At 40.2% G+C, this 19,255-nt stretch overlaps 1 protein-coding gene across 2 annotated transcripts in view; it reads right to left on the bottom strand.

Annotated features, from left to right (window-relative positions):
* The window catches only part of RCAN2 (regulator of calcineurin 2), a 265,183-nt gene that overhangs the window by 235,055 nt on the left and 10,873 nt on the right, over positions 1–19,255 (bottom strand). Inside the window, exon 3 of one of the 2 annotated variants that reach the window (XM_012664676.1) lies at positions 11,127–11,132. The exons of the other annotated variant lie outside the window; for it this stretch is intronic. The gene's annotated coding sequence lies outside the window, so the exon portion shown is untranslated. The remainder of the gene's footprint in view (positions 1–11,126; positions 11,133–19,255) is intronic. 2 annotated transcript variants of the gene reach the window in all.

The raw sequence follows: 19,255 nt of genomic DNA, 5'->3' as shown, positions 1-19,255 counted from the left end.
TTTTTCCAAAAAGAAACTAAAATCCATTGCTGAACAAATTAATTAAATAGACCAAATATTAAGCCTCACTCAGGACTCATTTTAATCTACCCAAATAGCCTTAATTTCTGTTCTAAGCTGCAACAAAACGATTATCTTCATGAGACTTTATTTTAAGCTCATTACTTTCAGTAAAGATTTAAAGGGTGAATGCATTTTTGGCAAACACCCTATTCTACTTATATGGAGAAATACTTTAGAAGTCAGAGCTTTGAACAAAGGAGCCCTAATTCCTCTTTCCAGTTCCATTACTGACTCACCTCATAATTTGGAGAAGCCAAGTGATCACCCTCTGGCTCAGCCTATCCTTACAAAATGGGAACAGAAACATCCCTCTGCCTCCCTCAGCAGTGTAAGGGGAGGCAGAGGAATGAAACAGGAAGCGATCAAAATCAGTGCACCCGAATGTTTATGGCAGCACAATTCACTATTGCAAGAATGTGGAAACAACCCAAGTGCCCGTCAATCCATGAGTGGATTATTAAAATTTGGTATATGTTTACAATGGAATATTACTCAATCATAAGAAACGACAGTGATCTAGCACCTCTTATACTTTCCTGGATTAAACTTAAGCCCATTATCCAAAGTGAGGCACCATAAGAGCAGAAGAACGGGATCCATTTGTACTCACCATCAAATTGGTACTAACTGATCAACACTAGGGTGATCACATGGCAGAAACACTCTCTAGGGATTAGGGAGATGGGGGGGCAAATCTACAACTAAAGGACACGGGGAGCACTAAAGGGAGGGAAGGGCATGTCTTTAACCCGCATTTGGGTGAGGCAAAGACATAAAGTGTAACTATAATGTTTGTACACTCACAATACCCTGGAATAAAAAAAAAAAAAATCAGTGTTAACCACTATATAAAAGGATACAGAATATGAAATACTATAAAGCACATCATTATGACACTCTCAGAGCAAGGCAATTATGCGTTAGCGTCAACTTTGCCTTACTTAGTAAACCCAGATAAACAGAAAGGAGAACTCTGAAGATTAAAAGAACTTCCTAATAAAGAAATGTAAAGGCCCCACAGCCCAGGTTAACTGGTTTGTCTTTTCACATTATTAATAGTTACAAAATTCTTAACTATTGTAAGAAACCTCTGAGGCGACCATTGTCTACATGACATAAGAGGATGTCCATGTGCTGTTCTTATCTGCAAATCTGAGTTTGATCATCCAAGAGCAGAGCTGCCTTCAGCTCAGACACAACTCTTCCAGCAGGACTGCCCAACGTCGCCCACGGCCCTGGGACGTGGTGTTCTTCCTCCGAGCTCCCTGAGCACCCTGCATAGCCTTCTCACTTCCTCATCACCTTCCACTGTCGTGATTCATTTACTAATCTACATCTCAACCCAGACTGGTATTTCTTTAGAGCAGAACCTGGACTGTCTTCATCTGTGTATCTTCAGGTACATATAGAAAGTCCTCGAAATGATGTTTGGCTGAATTAATGACTTACATAAAAAGAAGTCATTTTCTGGAAATCATAGACTAGCAAAAGGGTTATAACGGCAAACTTAAAATGTATATACCAATAATGATACTACTATTACTGAAATACACACTAATAATACTACTGCTATTGAAATAACACTATTTCAATTGTATACACTAATAATGAAACAAACCTCTCATCTAAATATAAGGTTTGATTTATCAAATGTAATTTTATAAATAAAAGGAAGAATCGCTCTAAAAATTCCTCTAGATAAAATAAAAAATCTGTACAGTATGGGAAAAATAGCATTTATGTTTTTAATTATATCGGTTCACGGAAAAAAAGAAAACTAGAAATTCAGAAATGTATAAAGAAGAAAATAAAAGTAATCCATAACCCTACTATCCAGAGAAAACTCCTGCTAACATTTTGGTATATTTAGTTCCAGGGCTCTTTTTACATGTAAAAATTTTTAAATGAAATTAGGATCCTGCTGTTTAATTCCCACTTCTTGCTTGCGACACTGATATTATCAAGAGCAGTCCCCCATATGATTATACATTCTTTGAAAACATTAATTTTAATAGCCACATTGTATCCTTGTATATGGATCTGTCATAATTTATTTAATCATTTTTCTGTTGTTTGACATTTGGAAAGCAGAAATGTCCACCACCACATGCATCCGGAAAAGAAAAACCACCATCCACTATTACAATACAAAGCCTCCTGTGGGAGAATCTCAAAACTTCTTCAGATACAGAGAAGAGACATCTGTATGCAATACTGGGAAGGGCCCCAAGGGAATGCCTCAATGCCAGCTTTTCACTGTAAGTAGGGAGACTTCTGGGATGTGGTTTTCTTGTCGGAAAAATGAAGAAATAGCATGGCCATGTCTACCTTACGGGTCTACATTAAAGTCTTTTGAAGCCCCCAAAAGAACACGTGAATGAAAGCTATTTATTACTACTTTTAGGCTTATCAATCAAGCCAATGGCAGAGGACCTAGCACTACAGAAGTGGCCATCCTCTACCACCGCTGAGTGTGTAAACAATTTTCAGACTTCCAGGGTTTGTCCGTGAGGGTTAAGCCCAGACACTCACAGTGAAAAACATGCAGCAAAGTTGCCTGAATATTTGTCATGAGTTTGGCTGGAGACTTCATTAGGATGGAAAAATATTTGTAAGGCAAAAGAAAGTAATTTAAAAGAAAGAAAGAAAGAAAAACCCTGGGAAAAAAACACTACCAACAACAAAATGACAGTTTTATTTAAATGTTAAAAAGTTAGTGACAATGAGAATATGATTGAATTTGACTCATTTTAATGGAGGAGGAAGCCTAAGAGAGGATAATTTGCAACCATTTCATTACTTTGCTAATATATGAAAATAATTTTCATTCAAGATTTTCAAATAACCTGATAGAATTTATTAATTAAATGGTAAAAGACCTAAAAGGAAGACAGTATACTTCCTACTCTGAAGACTAGCCACCTGAAACTTACAGATATCTATCTGTTCGACAGTAGTAGCCACTAAATAAATGTTTGTTGTGTGGGTAAGTGAATACATTCCCTCTTCCCCAATAAACTTGGATAATAGAGACATTACTGAGTTTCTACACAAGGGACTTAATCTTTCCAAAACTCCCTAATTTCATTCCTAACAAAAAATTATATGGTATGATTAAACCCAGGGGACGAGACCTTAAGGAGATATCCAGTTCTGTTGGATATCATCATTATCACAGAGTTATTGATGTGCATGAGAGTCAGATTTACGAACTGCAGAATCCTAAAAAATTCTACCTTTCTAGGAATGGAGTATAACTCATGAGAATGGGGAGCCATGCATTTGCCCATAGGAGTTCTGGTCTAGAAAGCCTTAAGCTGGATCTGAAAGGAGGGGGTTAATCACAAATGAGTCCATGAGAACAGCTGAGGAACCCACAGGAAAAAGAAAAAACAAAGTCTAAACATCCATGGAGATCCTCATACTAGCCAATAAAGTCACTCAGTTGTGTGATGTGTGACCAGAAGGGGAAGCAGGGGTTATAATTTCATCTCGAGTCCCCTCAACACCGAGAGAACATCATGGTCAATTCTGGGCACTATCCACTACAGAACCACTAGAATTCCTTTGGAGGAAACAATGCAGTCCCACAGAGGGGCTCACATTTATGTCATCTAAGAGACAGGGGTGTGGGAAGAAACAGCACAAGGAAGTATAGGAAATAAGTCTCGAGCAAAATCATGATTGCCTTCAAATTCTGAAAGAGGAAATAGTATATTTGTGTAAGAAACTATAATAGAAGTCAAACCAGGGAGAAAGTTTTAATTTAACATAAGGAGCCATGAATCTTTTAACAAATCAGGTTATAACAGAATGTTCTGCCTCACTCATGCCTTAGTGAACTCCTTGTATTGGAGATAGCCAAGGAATAAGCTTCACATAGCAGGTGCCACTCATCTAGCAGGATGTCCCAGACAGAATCTAAGGAACTGGGCCATGGGTGGCTGTTGTTTCCTTTAAGGGCTCTTTTGACTTTGAGAATTTCATCTTTCCATGATTGGAAGAAAATACACAAGAAAAAGACAGATGCTTATCTATAGGCTTAAAGATGCTCAGGAAAGGAGAAATCAGAACTTTTAACAAAAACTTTCTCCAATGTTTGAACCTTTCATTTGGATGCTCATAATGTAACCCGCATGAATTTTTCCTCTTCCAGGTTACTCAAACTAGAGGGCAAGATTTTTTTTTAACAGGAAATAACAATCCGCAAAAGGAGAAAAATGAGCAAGACATACAAAAAGCAACCAACATTTGAATTTATTTTTTCTTAGACAAAAATAATATTAAAGATTCAACTCTTTAGCTTTTTAAATTTAAAAACAGAAATATATAAATCTTTTTGCAATAAGGGCAACAAATAGAAAAACATATGCCTTGATTCCAAATTATGGCCAGCTAAGGAGGATAAATAAGGAAACAGGATAAATGGAAATGATTAATGAATTATTCATTCTGATTTCAAGTTCAATCTTGATTGAAAAACAAGTAAGTGGATTATGGGAGATTTGTTAGTTTGGAAGAATTTAAAAATGACAATGTCAGCTTGAATATTAATAATAAAATCTGGGAATACAATGTTGCATTAATACGTAGTAGGTAAGAAATGCTTATAGCTCTTTTAAAGTTGAATGTCAGGTTAGCCGGGAGCCTCATGCCTATAGTCTCAGTGGGAGGCTGAGGCAGGAGGATCACTTGAGCCCAGGAGTTGAAGGCTGCAGTGAGCCATGATCATGCCACTGTACTTCAGCCTTGGTGACAAAGTGAGACCCCATCTCTAAAAATAAATAAATAAGTAAATAAATTTGAATATAAGGTTAAATGAACTCAATTCAAAATTTTAAAGAGTAGAAACCTAAACTTCCTGTTTTGCAGTATTTAAAATTCTTTCGGCTCTAAAACTAAGTGATTCTTTAATGATATCTGGGACAAAATGAGCTCATTAGGAGAAAATTGTATATGAAAGATAATAATAATTTTACAATTAAATTACAACCTCAGCTTTCACTTTTGGTCTGGCCTTATAGGTGAGGTCCTTTTGATTCACCCTTTTGGTATTTTAATATTTAGATCCTCCTAGGGATAAGACAGGCCTTTTGCTTATTTTCGTCCATCTTACAGGGAGATTGAAGTATAATATTAGTAACGACAAACCATGCCAGGCATCCTGAGATACAAAGGAGAGACATGATATTCTTAGGCTATGCACCATAGAAACCCATTAGAGCTCTTTCTGAAATATAATGGAACCTATTTAATTCAGCTGCAGAATTTCACACCTGCAGAGCTATGTGAACCTCATGCTATTCTTGATACCATTTGGGATTGGTCTTGAAAGAATCAGGAGCATGCAGTTTCCAACTCATGGTTTTCAAAGGAAATTATCCACATTCCTCATTCATGGCTCTCTTTAGGACACCTTGTGGAGTCACTGTTCCATCTTAATCTCCCACTGGACAGTAATTCGATTAATTCAGTTCCCTATGGAAGCAACATCTCATGAATTTTCATGAAGTATTAAAAAAAAGCAAGTAATTTCCATCTTCTTCCTTTGCACTAGATTCTATATCAGTGATGGCCTTACAAACTTGCCCACCATAATGTCTGTATATCTGTAGAGCCATAATACCCATGGTCTCCCAAGAGGATTTGCAGATCCTGTGTTTTCCTTCAATGAACACAATAAAAAGGGAAGGAAGACCCTCAAATTTACCCAGAATCAGATGGGACAAGCAGAGAGGGCATTTGTATTCCGTTCCCACAAACCTAACTGACACTAAGAAAACAGGTTTCCTGTTTCAAACAGGTTTCCTGCAAGTTAAGAAAGTCACATAAAAGAGACACCACCTTTTATGAGGGGTAGGAGGGTGAGGAAGTTGTTCCTAAAGACAGGAAAATCTGCTTCTACAAAGAAAGACCTACAATGACTCATTGATTTATTAAACAAAATAAGCACTCGCCCAAAGCAGAAGAGGTTTGGACATTGTATTAGTCAAGGTCCCAGCAGGAAACAGATGGCATGCTCAAATTCGATAATTTGAGAAGAGTTTAATAAAGGGACTGTCTACAAAGGTGTGGGCAGGGTATAGGGAAACCACAACAGGTAGTGCAAAAGCTTGGGCTAGCGTTTTCCCTAGACCTGAGGAGGTGTGGGCTTTCTAGAACCTGGAGAGATTCTGGAAAATCTGGAGAGAACGGAGAGGGCTGTGTGGAGTGACCTCCTGACAGATCTTCCATTGAGGAATGGATCAATCCATGGTGGCACAAAGAGAGTGCCAGAAGAATAAATATCCCTACCTTGCCCTCTTTCTCTGACCTCCTGGTGGCAACTCCCATTCGTCAAACCCAACTGGAAGCCAGAAAACAAGGGACCCAGGGACGTGGAGCACATGGGCTTGGCTCTGGGGCACAGGAGCACAGTGCAGGGTGGAAAAGGAGGGAGAGAGGCTCTCTGGGATCAAATGAAGATATCTAGTACAGGCTTCATGAATGAGTAGTAGTCTGGACATTTCATGGGTTAATTTCAATAGAACTTGAAATTTTAAAATTTTAATATTTTAAAGCTGAGTCATTTGTAAACTGACCCAGGGTTTGTATAATGCAGTTGAAGATGCATCATCTCTGGCTGCATTTTTCTTAGAAACAAAAGCGTGAACAGAGAGCAGCTCCGTATATAGCAGAGAACGCCCACCCCACTGGGGAAGATGTATTCAGGAGCCCTCCTGGAAGCAGAAGACCATCCTTTCATTATTGCTTATAAGAAACTAAAAGAAAGCCCAAAGCCTCCAGATGAGCCAAGCAATTATATGCAAAATAACTTTTCGCAGGAGGGTGGCACTTCAAAAGTGAGCAGCAAAACAGGTGAAGGTTGCTATGGTAGCCGAAGTCAGATTTATCCCGTCATCCTTCACCTTCAGCTTTTGGATGGGTCATGGGGCTGCTGGGGAGAGACAGAGTGAAAAGAAAAAAAGGCAGAGAGCGAGAGACTACAGCTTTGAGGAAAAATCCAGCCAGGAAGGGTCTGAGCTATTCGGACCTCCTTCCAGGAGAAAAAGAAAAGATGGACTAGGAGGCTGCCTGGGGGGTGGAGGGCTGCTCAGACTCATTAGGAGGCCAAGGGGACAGGTCACACTCCCTCCGATGGGACTGGCAGGTGATGAAGAACTTACAGGTAAGGTCCTTTTAATTCGAGGAGAAAAGGAAGGCGGAAGGAGGAGAAATACCCCAATCTCAACACCCAGCATACAGTATGCTAATTTTTCCCTGAAATGCAGCTAAATGTTCATGTCATTTCCACATTAAAAATCTTCCATAACTCCCTAGGATCTATCAAATTAAATGAAAATAGTTCATCAGCCCAGTGAACCAGGACAGCCACAAGATGACAGTCTTCCTACCTAGGCTCATCTACTGCCTCATCGGTGCTGAGAAAACAATGACAGGTGTCAGCGTCAAGTTCCAGCTCTGTCAACAATGCAAATAACAGCAGCAATCCTCGAGTGCTGACTGTGTTCTAAGGGCTTTATCTGTATCAAACTTACAGATAGCAGTGCAGCCTTGGCCATCAACCTACCTATCAACATCCCACTCGTACTCAAAGCCACATCTGGGGTCCCTGGCTTCATGCCCCACTCTGAGCCCAGCCTGCCTGAGATGAGATCCCCCATCACTAACTGCCATTGTCTTGTGTTTGTACCCCTCAGGACACCACTTTGTTTTGGCTCTCTTTGCACTTATTTATTCTTACCTTCCACTCAGTGTTGAGGGCAGGAGCTACGTCTTAGCCACCTGCTAACCTTGTAGCTACTAAACGGGACCTTACACTTAGAAGGTAGCCCCTGACATTTCCTGCATTGAATTGAATTTGACTTTCAACTCTTCAGCTTGCCTTGGGCAAGCCATGCAATCTCTGTGTTCAGTCTTCTCACTTGCAAAGTAGGGATAACAGGAGTGTATGTCTTATCGTGCTGTGTTGAGGATTTAACAGTTAACACATGCAAGCACTTAGAATAATGACTGGAACACACCATGAGTGCTCAATAAATGTGAACTATTATTAGTATTAACCATCTTAGTTCTCACAGAGCAACTCTCCAACAGTCTTGCACAAGACACAGGAGCTCTTCCTCTCTTTCCGAGAGTCATGGGTCCTTTTATCTATGGAGAGGTGGTAGACTACAGTAGTCAGGTGTAGACTTTGAAGTTGGTGTGTCAGGTTTGAATTTTGGCACTGCCACTTTCTAGCTGTGTGACCTTGGATGTGTTCCTGAACATCTCAGGGCACCGTATGCAATGTGGGACCATAATGGTACTGACTTTGTGGGGTTGTTGCATGGATTAAATACCTTACTATTCTTCTCCCTCCCCGCACCCCAAATCCCAAAATTCCCATTGGACACTCTATTCTTCAGCTCTTTAGAAGAGATCCTCCTTCCACAGTGAGAAATACAAGAGCTTCGAAGTCAGACCCAGATTTAAACCCAGCTCACTATTCATTTGTGACCATCAGCTGGGAGAAGGAGTGATCGTTGCAGCTGGCCCTGGAGTCTAGGTCTGAATCCTCCTTCCACAAGTTTACTTCATGATTTTAGGCAAGTTAGTTTCACCCACTAAGCCTCAGTTTCCACAGCTATAAATGGGGACTATTGAGGGTCCAAATGAGATAATCTTGGTAAAGAATTTAGCCCAGAGCCCAGCAGCCAAAATCACTCATGAAATGTTAGCATTTGCTGTAATCACTTGCACCTGTTTATCTGACTGTAGATTGCACCTTTAACTGCTTATCTGTTTTCCAGTAATCGCTTCACTTTCCAGGAAAGGCATAATTTGTGTTAGGCCCAGGGTTTGACATGATTTTAGGATAAGAATAAGAACCGCTATTTAAATGCCTTAGTTTTATCAGCCCATTTTCAACCAAAGCATAACCTCAATTAGCTTTTTAATACAAGTCCCGCGTTTGTTTTACTTACCGTTCTCTTTCCTTTCAGCACCATTTTCCAACTTAGATAAAAATGCTGCAGGGACCCAACTAGAGGCTCAGGATACTTGACAGGAAGGCTCTGACCCCACCGCAGCCGTGCCAACACCAACAACGCATCCTCCAGCCAGGAAGCGCGGCCCGGCTCCTCCCTTCTGCCCTCCTGTCTGCACATGTGTTGTTATTTACAACACTTGGCAACGTGAACCCGTTTATTGACGTTTTTACATCTCCTCCCATATGTTGAGTATTCTCGCTTCTTCCTGTAATGGCTGGCACCCAGCAAGGCTCCTGGTCCCCCGTGCTGGTGAGACAAATGGCATGTAACACCACCAAACTCTACCCACAGCTACACCCTCTCTCTCTTTCTCTCTCTCTCTCATTACTAAAAGATGTCCCAGAGCCTTGCTCTCACCTTTGATTACCACTTTCTCACCTGAGTGACTTCCTGAGTCTCACTGATTCTCACTGTCTCCTGTTGTGTTGAATCCAGAAGGCTGAGCGTTCTCATCCTGTCTTCCTTACCCTTCATTGCTAGCACAATGCGCTCTTCATCTGAAAGTAAGTCACTGCCCCGGCTGCTTCCGGTCACTTTTAAAATCCTTCCTTTTTTTTTTTTTTAATATCCTTTGGTTGAAGACGGTTTCTATTACCTCTTTCTCTCTCTCACAACTACAATTGTAATATCCTTCAGATTCCTATAGAAGCAACTGCTGATCAGACTCCTGCATTGCAACCTCCTGTCCAGAGGGAGCTGTCTGCCCTTGGCCTGTTGAGCCAAGGGCCCCAACTGAGAGACTGACACAGGCTGGGCAGTTGTGTAAATGACTCCTAGTCTCCCTCTCCATTGTCAGAGAGTCACAATTCAGGATGATTCATAATTAGTCTCCCACTTCTGGTGCCATGTGTTGTTTACAAGAAAGAGCTGACCCAGATTTTAGCCTAGAAAAAAACAAACTGAAACCTTTATTCAAGTGCCTCCTGGCCTACCGTAATTGATACCAGCTCACCACGTCTCTCACCCCCTCCAGCAACTGATCAGGGGCCAGGGCTTGTGGAGGATGGGACATGCCTTGGTAGTAAGGGTTCTGGGGAAGACCCACAGAAGGTTCGGGGAGAGAGACTGAGCATAGTCACTAATCCACCTTTTGAGAACTAGTCTTGTAACTTAACTGTCCTGGCCTCTATACTGCTTTACACAAAAGACCATGCTAAAAATGAGGTGGGAAGAGGATGTATATCATCCTCCTACTTGTCCAGTAGAGCAGATGGAACACTTGTGTTGTGGTTTGAATGCGTCCCCTCCAATATTCAGGTGTTGAAACTTAATGGCCAATGTGCTGGTATTAAGAGGTGGAGTCTTTAAGAAGTGATTAGGTCATGAGGGCTCCACCTCTCATGGATGGGATTAAGGTCCTTATAAAAGAGGCTTCATGTAACAATGGGCTTGTGAGCCTTCTGCCATGTGGGGACAAAGTGTTCCTCTCTCTGGAGGACGTAGCAATAAGGCGCCATCTTGGAAGCAGAGAGTAGCCCTTACCAGACAACCAAACATGCTGACACCTTGATCTTGGACTTCTCAGTCTTCAGAACTGCGATAAAATTAATTTCTGCTCTTTATAAATTTCTCAGTCTCAGGTATTTTGTTAGAGCAGCACGAAGCAGACAACTTATAACTTTAATGAGCTGAAACCATCATGGTGGACATCATGACAATTAAGCATCAGGATGGTGGCTTCACTACTGCAGCCTACAGACTCCTGACAAACACAGTCAGAACAGCATGAGGGGCCCTCCCAGTACTTCAACATGACTTTGGATGTGCTTTCACCTTCTTGTTTTTCTAACCACCGTCCCATATGTTTAACTGGAAAAACAGCCAACAAAATCGAAGCTCCTGATTAAGATGTCAGAGATCAGCGTTCACCACTGCATTCCTAAAACCTAGTTCAGTGCCAGGAATGGCTGGTAGGAAGGACAAGAAGCATTATTTTAGGTTTGCCTGTCTTTTTGAGGGCCTATGGCTATTTGTCTCTTTATACAGTTACCTAATAGTCCTACCTTTCAGATGACAGTGTCTGGCACATACCAGATGCTCAAAAATGCTCATTACATAAATCAAGCCAGTTCTTTATTTACCCTTTCTCCACTAGTTTACTTACTTTTTCTCATTTTTTACATTTTTTAAACTTTTTTTTTTTTTTTTCTTTTTCTCAACCGGACTTTTTCCTTTTTCCTTTTCATTTTCCAGTTCTTTTGATTGTTTTTGGTTTTTTAGTTTTAAATTTTCCATTTTCTTTAGTTCTTAGTTTTGCAATTTGTTTTTTTTGCCTTTTCCTTTTGCCCTTTTTTTTTTTTTTTTTTTTTTGAGGTTCCTTCTTCGTTTTTTCAATTTTTTGTTTTGGTTTTTGTTTTTCAAAAAAAAATTTTAGAGCAATTTTTGTGAAACCATGGATAAGTTATTTTTGGATATGAGTTTCATTATGGAACAAATGCAGTGCAGACAGCTCAAAATATCAACAAAGTGTTTGGGAAGGATGTGGCTAATGAACACACAGTATGTCAATGGTTTGAGAAGTTCCATTCTGGTGATATTAATCTTGAAAATGAGCGAGGTAGGTGACCTGAGACCAAGGTGGATAATGATGGACTGAAAGCTGTAGTGGAAGCAAATCCTTCTCAACCTACACATAAATTAGCAGCAAGGTTTGATGTTACTGTTCCAACAATATTGGACCATTTGAAACAAATTGGCAAGGTAAAGAAGCTAGACAGATGTGTACCACATGAATTAAATGAGCATCAGAAGAGAAATCATCTCGAAGCTTGCCTTTCTTTGCTGTCATGACACAAAAATGATCCATTTCTACATTGCATTGTTATGTTTGATGAAAAATGGATTCTTTTTGATAATTGCAAGCATTTGGGAAAATGGTTGGATAAAGATGAAGTGCCAAAACATAATCCAAAACCAAATATTCATAACAAAAAGCTAAAGGTGTGTGTTTGGTGGTCCAGCACTGGTATTATCTACTACAGCTTCATGAAACCTGGTCAATTGATTATAGCAGATGTCTACTGCAACCAATTGGATGAAATGATGAGGATAATTTCCATTAAGCAGCCAAGATTGGTCAATAGAGACAGGCCAATCCTCTTGCAAGACAACACTCGACCACACGTTGCACAAACAACACTGCTCAAACTACAGAGGCTGGACTTGGAAACTCTCTTGTTATCCACCATATTCACCAGACCTTGCACCAACTGACTACCACTTCTTCCAGGTTTTGGACCACGTCTTGCAAGGAAAAATATTTAATTCTCAACAAGCTGTGGAATTTATCTTTCGTGACCTCATTGCCACTTGCTCTCTCAGCTTCTTCACTGCTGGCATAAACAAGCTACCATTAGATGGCAAAACAGTGTTGACAGTTTAGGCGCAGACTTTGATTAAGTGTACTGCCTCTTGAGATATAATAAACTACACTTTTGATTGGAAATTGGACATTTAATACTTAATGACCTACAAATATGAAACATTTAAAAAGATAATAAGGGAATGAGTCCTAAAAAGGATGACTTGGGAAGTACTTAATACAAGAGAAAAGGAAAGTTAGTCTAACTGAGCACGTAAACATGGTTTGCCCTTGGCTTAGATGTGGAGAGGATGAAGTCTGTCTTCACTTTGCATGGCTCTCAGTCTTCATTGGCTTCCCTCCTCGTAAACTCACCTCACTTCATTCACCTCTCCACTGGAAGGCACAGATATCTCTCAGATTATTTCCACCAGTCCATCAAAACTCATGTAGTGTGGTTGTAGTATAGGGCATTTGCTATTTTATATATGGCTGGTCAGGACTCTTTCTCCAATCAGAGAGGAAGAAGGGGAGGCCAATAAGGAAGAGAGAGCGTATGAAATGAGTTTGGAGGGAAAACAAGAGGCCAGGACATGTGGTCTTACAGGCTGTGGGAAGGACTTAGGTTTTCTCTGCTCACATCTCTCTGCTCTTTTCCAGAAATGCCCACTTGAGCAAGCTTCAGATAGATAAAGTCATATTCTGCCCAGGTTGACTATTTTCTTGACAATACAGAGCAGCGATTTTATTTCTAACTAAGGTAGGAAGTAAATTGCTATGTCCATTGCAGGGGGGATGTGGGGAGGCATGTGCTTCTGTGGAAAGGAGACAGAAGCAGGCTGCAGGAACTCAGCTGCTCCTCCCTGCTTCGGCAGTATCCAGCCACTGGAAGAGAATTGAAGGATGATTTTCAAGGCTCCATGTTTCTCCACATGAGCAGAAAACTGTAATTCGGACATTCCTTAGCTATTTCAATTTCAAATTCATTTCACTCTCATCACTTCTCTCCTTCTGTGCAGGTTGGTTTCTGTAATTATGTTAACGCAGAGTAGTTGAAACACTGCACTCTCTCTGGGGGTCTGACGAAGACTGTTGTTTCCACTCCTGTGGAGAGCCGAATGGCTACTTGACTCTCTGATCTCATACTGGAAGTTGGGAGTTATGTTTATTCATTCAACTAACAATTATTGAGGGCCTACCATGTGCTTGATGGACAAAAACAAATCAAAGTGAATGGCCATGATCCCTGCCTTCATGGCTTCTAGAGTCCAATGGGGATGTCATGAATCATTCAAAAGGGGTCTTTTTTCTCTTTTCTAGTGTTCATCTAACAGGTGTTCTTATTAACTCCATTTTAAAATCGGAAGCCAAAGATGAGACATAAAGATGGGCTAAGTGACACTGGTAAAGAACGAGGAGCGGATAATGAGAAATTGCTGGTGGGTGATGCTGAAAACAATAACACCTTCCATCTGCTGTCACCAAAGCTCTTGTGCCCTTTGACCCCCACACCTTATGAGATTATGGGGCACTTACTGTAATGCCCATTTTACAAAGTAGGAAACTGAGGCTCAGTTGTTCAGGGCCTCATAGCTAGAATAGCAGAATCAGGGCTAGAATGAAGATACCCTGAATCTTGATCTCCATCTCACCAGGCCAAAATAATGAGGGGAAAAAAACCAACATTTTTTGGTACATTGGCATGCATAAAGTCAATCAAATAATCTGTGAAGCTGTGAAACATTATTTTAATGATTAGGTAACAAACAACCCAGTGAATATTAATAACATAATTAGAATGCTATTAGCAGTCATCTAATCTATCCAAAAGTTCTAATAATACCTCATGAGTGCTTCTTAGGTGCAAGATGCTCAGTCATGGAGGACTTAGTGGTGAGTCACCAAACCTGTTGCCAGCCTCATAGATTGAATCCTGAAGGTGGACGGTGCTTTGTATCATGCTGTGATATTGTGATATAATAAGGAACATATATTTTGGTCTCTGTCCCAGGTTCCTGGGTTGCAGCTCCTGGAACCCTTGTAATTTCCTGAGTGATTAGAGTGATGGGAGCAATAAGAGTATCTTTTGTTAAAATATTTGATCTTTCATCCTAGGTTTCTGAAACAGCTGGAACAGCTCCAGAGTAATAAAGGTGACAGTGTCTTCTGCTATTCATAACAAGTGCTTTTCAACCACACCTTAGTTTATGTTAATAAGGGGATTTTTTGGAAAGCCCCTAGATAACCACAAGAGGGAGGACTGGTTGCCATGCCAGGAGAACCAACCATGCGACTGGAGAGTTGAAAGGTTCAGCACCTACCACCCTACCTCCAGGGGGGGGACAGGGGCTGAAGGCTGAGTTGATCACCAATGATGTAGTCAATCATACCCGAATGATGCATCCTCCATAAAAACGTAAAAGGACGAGGTTTAGAGCATTTCCAGGTTGGTGAACACTTTCACGGGTGACACATCCCAACTCCACAGGAACAGAAACTCCTGCCTTCGGGACCCTTCCGAACCTCACCCTATGTATCTCTTCATCTGGCAACTCTTCTGTGTCCTTTAGAATCCTGCCCTTCTCCCTTCCAACTCTGGTACTTAATTCTACATGGACTGTCTTGGTTTCTAATAGCTTATTTACCAGACACAAAAAGTCAAAAACAGGAAAGGAGAGATGGGCAAAAATATGAGTTGATTGATCCCTTTTTAGGATAAAATTATTGGTGAGCTCTCCAAGGCTCAATTTATAAAAATGATCAAATTAAGTCCATAACATTTTTGTGTAACACACATAAAAGCTAGTACCAAATAGGGTTAAAACCACAGATGCTGAGTGCCGCTGTCTGGTTTTGAATTGTGGCTGTCCCACTTATCAGCCGTGTGGCCTTGGGGAGGTTATTTAACTTCTTTGTGCCTCAGTTTCCTCATCTGTCAAATGTGGATGAAGATGCCTTGAGGATCAAATGTCATGTTATGGGTAAAAGCCTCAAAGTAACATCTTGCATGTTAAGATCTAGGTAAGTGTTACCTATTAATACAAATATTATCTACTGAAGAGATTTGCCAGATAACAGATTCAAAACTGTAACAAAGTATGAAAATAAGATAAAGTTAACAATTCCTACAAAATCAGTGCTATCCTTTTCTCCCTTCAGTCAGGTAAAGACCTGGCTGAGAAGCAGAACCTATCCATCTTGTTATCCTTAGGACGGAAGCATCCTTGCGGAAGGCAGTTAAAAATAAGCCCAGAGAAAGGATCGGAACAGCTCCTACCATGAAATGGCTAACTCTAAACATACAGAAATGTTTGATGAGCTGGGTGTTCAAGCTCTCCCTAAGGATGTCCTGAAAAGCTACTGAATACTTCTATCATTAGATATGACAAAAGTAAGAATTCCCACAGTCCCTGCTTCAGAATAGCCCTGACTTTGAAGATGAGCATTAAAATAATAATGATAATAACTACCGGTGGTCATTTTGATGAAACACAAGCTCTAAGGATACTATAATGATCTGTTGCAAAGTCTAGACTATATAATGGATTAAAGAGCTGATAGCAACTTCAGTGATTATTTTGCCCAACCCCTTACCGATGTAAACTAGGAAACCCAAAGGTTGCTAAGGGAAGGCCCTGTCTCTCCCAGGGAAATCGTAGCCGACCCAGGACCAAAGCCCAGCCCTGGGAATTCTCCACTCGGTGAACCCTACAGTATTTTCTCTGCACTGAGCAGGCTGTCAGGAAATAATGATAATGATAATAATAAACATGTGTAGCACACTTCTATACATTTTATTAAAATAGAAAAACTTTATTAAAACTTTGAATAAGTGGAGGACAGTCAGTTATACACATAAGAAAAAAAAAGTCCCCTCTTTTACAGGATGGCCCTAGGCTGCCCAAGGTTGGCACTGCTCTTACGCCAGCCTTTACTTCCCAGCTTCCCACCCCTAGATGTCCACAGGCTATAAAATTAGCCTCTCCTCTCTTTCCATCAGAACTCACTGTCCTCTATTCCAATGCCCCAAAGTCTTACTAGGAATTAATCATAAACAATACCAAAGAGCTAAGGATAAATACACCGTCAGATATCACCTCCTCTCTGAGTGTCTGCACTTAACAAGGGCTTGCCTTTTCTTCAGTCGAAAGTAACTAATGTCATTTTGGACAGACTCAGGGACCTTTTAAACCATAAGCTTTTAAAATTCGAATGCATTGTCATTATCTTTTCTGTTTAGGTGGAGCTGGTACTACTTCATAGTCCGAATTCACAAATCTTTATGGTGGTGATAAGGCAATGATTATAACCGTGGGCAATGTGCATACACAACTGTCAGTTATCAGAATCAGGACGAGGAGAGACAAAGAATCTAAAAGCAGCTTGATCGACAGGGCTAGTCAGAGGTGCACCAGAGAACACAGCAACGGAGAGTTTCACCCAAGGTCAGATCTTCACTGTCCCAGATAGTATTTACAGGTTGAGAGAAAATGTCAATGCCTCCCTTAAGAAAGACTTCGAGTGGACAGGCCAGACCCCTGGTGGGTGTGGGAGCATTTTTTGAGTGGAAGGTTTTTGTTATGTATTGCAGAATAATTCAGTATGCTCAATTTTAAAAAACATACAGACTATTTTAGGGGAAAAAATTATACTGCTTCCCCTCTAAATTTTTGGCGTAAGTGGTTTTTATTGTGATGATACTTAAATATGTACAAACATAAAACTAAGTTATAGTTTCAGTTCCTCTAAAAACATCAAATGCCAGCTAAATGTTCTAAGAAGATACAAACAAAATTGCACCACCAATTCAATTCAGATTAATAACATCATTCAGATGATGATGTTTTACTAAAAGTCACCGTCCATTCTCATTATGATGTCAGTGATACTGAAAACCACAATGCAGGTGTTTTGGAGTTAAGAATGCTCCTGCCACCTCCATGCAGTAGGACCGTCCTCCCCCATTTCCTCATTCACAGCAAAACGAGGTGTTCACTGGACCAGTGTACCACGCAGTGACGTGGCCTTCACTTGAGGCTAGTTATATAGTAAGTTCACTGTTCATTCCCATAAGCCCATGGCAACTAAAATAGCATTGGCACCAGCTTGATTGTAAATAAACAACACAAATTCAGGTGCCACAAACATGCAGCAGCATTATTCATTAGAAAGTGGTCATCTGGATGACCCAGAATATGTTAACATGAGTTTAGATTAGCATGAAATAAAAATAGCAAAATTTAAGAGTTATCCTGTGGAAGTCCTGTGCCTTCCCCTCCCAAATGCCTCCCAAATCTGTCACAAATCACTCTGACACGGCATGGAGGTCTGTGGAGAGAGAGACCATTGGTGAGCCCTGGCTTCCCCATTTATTACCTGTACAATCATAAGCAAGTGAGTCAACCTCCCTGAGCCTCAGGCTCCTTATCTACATAACATTGGGATAAAAATAGAACCTACCTTATAGGGTTGTTGAGAAGACTATGTGTGACATGTGGAAAGTCCTTAGTCCAGTGCCTGGTGCTTAATAGGTGCTCAATAAATACCAACTATTATTCCTGTTTGGTTGCTTTACCTCGAAGTTCCACAAAAGAGGAAAGGATGTGCTGTTTTACCAAAACAGAAGCATTTCAAAATAATTTGAGTTTGACACAGAAGAAGCCTTTCACATGTCTGCCTGCAGGAAATTCAGACACTGCTATCAATCATATTTGGTGCTTTGTTATGTAATAGAGATGTGGTACTGGATGATATTCTGGAAAGAAGAGGCCTATTCACCCACACAAAGTGAAACTAGGCAAACCTATCTTGCAGGGTTACTTATTTTTATAGTTAACAATTGTGTAAGGAGAACAAAGGCTTTAAAGACATTTAAAGGTGTTGATATCTTCAAGGTTGTGTTCCTGAATTATTTATTAATAGAATGGATACAATGGATAGTTCATTTTACCACTGGCTGAGTGCCCACCAATGGCAAGCCATTGTGATGAGTGTAGCCGGGGCCAGGATGAATAAATGAGTCAGCAGGGTTTTCATTCTTTGGGCACTTACTGTCTAGGGGGACATGTAGGTAAACAAGTAAGACGCTTAAAGTCTACTGGGCTCTAATTTCACTAAAGGTAGGAATTACATTCTATTGGTTTTTAAATCCTAGTGGCTAGCACAATACTTGGTTCGTAGTAGGGGTAAATGAATTAATGAAATACATGAGTGAAGGCAATATATAGGTACACTATGTATATGCCATACACATAGGTTCAACAAAGGATAACGGCTCTTTTGAGGGCTTAGGAATTGAGAAAATATAGAGGAGATGGAATTAGAGGGAAGACTAGAATTTCAAGACACAGATGAGAGAATGTCCAATTATAATTTTATAAAGTTGCAATGTTCTCTAAATTGTTTCTCATTGATAAAACAATTCTCATTCTGATTATTATTATATCTAGCATTTCTATAACTCTATTTCTGCAAATTGTATGCAATTGCTTCTTAGTTTGTTATTTATTACAAAGATTTTTTATTTATTTATAAACAACGTGGTGGTTCATTATTTATTAGAATAGGAAGCTGAAGAAATAATATCTGGTCTCTAGCAGCTGTGTCTCAATTATTACTATTGGTCTCCTGGGGTTGTCTAATAAGTAGCCATAAAAAGTCAATTTGCAATTAGGAAAAGAAATGTGTATATTTGGCAGCATTTACATTTTCCATGATTGACAACAGACATGACTGACGGAAACCCTACAATGTAAGAAGAATAACTTCATCATGATATTAGCATATTGTCTTAAAAATAAACCATTATCGCCTGTAATCCTAGCACTCTGGGAGGCCGAGGCGATGGGATTGTTTGAGC

Source organism: Propithecus coquereli, unplaced genomic scaffold (genome assembly GCF_000956105.1).
Source record: "Propithecus coquereli isolate 6110/MARCELLA unplaced genomic scaffold, Pcoq_1.0 Scaffold90, whole genome shotgun sequence".
Taxonomy (NCBI): domain Eukaryota; kingdom Metazoa; phylum Chordata; class Mammalia; order Primates; family Indriidae; genus Propithecus; species Propithecus coquereli.
The sequence above is the reverse complement of the archived record's forward strand: the minus strand, read 5'-3'. Positions and strand labels throughout refer to the sequence as shown.